The sequence below is a fragment of the Pipistrellus kuhlii genome, unplaced genomic scaffold (assembly GCF_014108245.1).
Source record: "Pipistrellus kuhlii isolate mPipKuh1 unplaced genomic scaffold, mPipKuh1.p scaffold_m20_p_16, whole genome shotgun sequence".
NCBI classification, from domain to species: Eukaryota; Metazoa; Chordata; class Mammalia; order Chiroptera; family Vespertilionidae; genus Pipistrellus; species Pipistrellus kuhlii.
Genome location: NW_023425471.1, coordinates 18,636,710 through 18,639,239, shown reverse-complemented (window position 1 = coordinate 18,639,239; position 2,530 = coordinate 18,636,710). Strand labels below are relative to the sequence as shown.

General features: G+C 39.5%; 1 pseudogene; it reads right to left on the bottom strand.

Moving 5' to 3' along the window:
- Window positions 1–679: 679 nt before the first annotated feature.
- LOC118719893 lies at window positions 680–2,322 on the bottom strand (annotated as a pseudogene).
- Between the last annotated feature and the right edge of the window lie 208 nt (window positions 2,323–2,530).

Below are 2,530 nucleotides of genomic sequence, written 5' to 3'. Positions count from 1 at the left end.
TCCTACATAAATTCCCTCTCTGCCCTCCCCCAGAATAGCAAACTAAGAGTAATGTGAATTTCCAAAATTTTAGGTAATTTAGTAACTAATTTTGACTTTGACACCACATACTATGGTGTGAAAAGTTGTAAAATCCAAATGTTTTCTGTGCCATTTAGCAAAGAAAGGACGAGGGAGAATGCTTAACCAAATTATACCTCCTACTCCATCCTGGACCAATTTCTGATCACCAGCTCCATTCCAGTGCTTCCAAGTTATCAGCCTGCGCCATTCAGCCTTACTGCAACTCTTAACTCCTTTTGCATCAAGAGTCTAGTTTCTTTTCTTCAAATTAATCCTAATTTCCAGAGAACTGATATTCTGATTTCATGTTGATCCTACCACACTTTAAAGAAAATACTATAATGCTTAAAATAATTAGAAGATGGTAACTAGATTCCTTTACTGTTATGTAAGATGCATTTCAAGTGCTTTGCAAATATATGGAAAGTAGCAAGAAAAGTTAGATTTTAAACCTGGATTCCTTAACTAGTCAGCATAGTACAATCTTGCTTGAATTACTACAGGACAAAAAGATGACAAAAGGCCATAAAACATGCATATTTTGAAGAAAAGAAAGCTTCACAACAAAACAAATGTTTACCAGATTATAAAACACTCCCTTCACCCACATATTACTTTATCTCTGAAACATTTGAGTTCTTTTCATTGATAATGTAGGCTGTAAGGAGTGAGCACTTTGTAGTAATCTCTAGTAGAATTTGGCATCTTTCATGTATGAACATTAACTTGATGTTACAACTGGATCTTCAAAGAAACTTGCCATTTTTACTTTTCTGAGCCTCTCTAGGGTTTTGAAGGCTTTATATCAGTTTGTCTTTTGGAGTTGCTATCTTGGGAATTCTCTCCACTTAGCAGCTTGTCTGGAGATGAGGACATAGCAGATAACAGCTATTCATCTGGGGATCCTTTTGGCAGGGTTGGCTCTATTTGTTTTTCATCTCCCTCTTTGCAAAGATTTAATGCTGATAACCTATCTTGTTCTTCTTGGTTTTCTCTCTCAAAAAGTACATGTCCCAAATCTAACGGCATTGGAGTGATGGCGACTTCTGTTTCCTCTTGGTCTGAGGAAGCTTCAGGGAACATTCTCCCTCTTTTTGCAGAAGAGCCTGGATCCTCTGCTGTTTCAAACAAAGACTCCTGTTGTTTTCTTTTGGAAACATCTTTTTTACTGCTCTGTGGGTAAGATTCTTCATTTTCTATCTCAGTTATCTGTGCCATATCTGACATAATGCACACACTCTCCCTGTTGCCATGAGGTTCAACTGCAGCTTCTTCTCTAGAGTAGGAAATGCTGGCTTTAGGTTCCTCCTCTTCATCATTCTTGTTTGATTTCATTTTGGCTTTTCCTCCAAGGAACAATTCTGTGCTACTGGCACATAACTGAGGCATAGGCGACTTTATTGAGGACATTTCACCTTGTTCTTGAATTTCTTGACACATTTGAGAAGAAGGTGTTAGAATATCTTCCTGAATTTCTGTGCCTCGGCACATAGGGCTCTTTATATCACTACTCTCACTCTCCTTAGACATGGAGTTTTTCTTGCCTTCTTGCACAACTTCTGATAGTGATACTGGCCCATGCTGAGATAGAGGTGGTAGATATTCCTGAATATCGCCAGTGTTTGTTTGTTGGTTCATTCTTTTCGTTTGTGACCTGGTTGTGACTCGATTAGATGTTGGGGCATACATGGTAGAAGCCCAGCTAGTTTCATCAAAATTAATATCAAAGCTTATCTTTCTTGCTAGCTCTCTATCACTTTTCACTTGTCTTTCTATCTCTCTTTTCCTTTTTTCTGCCTCCTCTGCCAATAATTGCTGTATGTATTCTTCACTGGCTTTGTTTTCTTCTTCTGCCTCGGCTCGTTGCAATGCCTCCATCTTGCGTTTCTCCTCTTCATATTCTCTTCTCAATTCTCCAGGTTCACTTATCAGACGAACTGGCTGAGGGTCATTATAGCTTCCTTGTGATTCTTGGCAAGAGACTCTCAGAGTACATTCTTCTGGATAGTGTTTTTTAATTTTCTCCCACAATTCCATATTGACAAGGGTATTTCTTTGGGTACTGAGCCAGGCCCATCCAGAGATCCCAAAGCGGCAGAAGGGACAGCATCCATTTGACGTTTCTAAGAGGGATTGAAGGCATGGCCTACAGAGTGTGTGATTGCAAGGTAGTGTGACAGGCTCGATCAAGATTTCTAAGCAGACCTTGCACTGGTATTCAGACAAAGGTGGGATGGCCTCTTCAGGCACCTCCATTTTAATGTGCTAATTAGATATAGTCAACAGCAGCACCCAGAAGAGAAAGAATAGTATTTCCAGCCCAATTATGGAGCAAGACAATGAAAAGTTTTGTATTTCAATATGTCCAACAGCGTATCAGAATTCAGAGTCTCGTCTTAAAGCAAGAGGGATTCTGCAGGCCAGGTAAACAGAAGTACCATGTAAAGCAGTGTATCAGTCCGAGTTT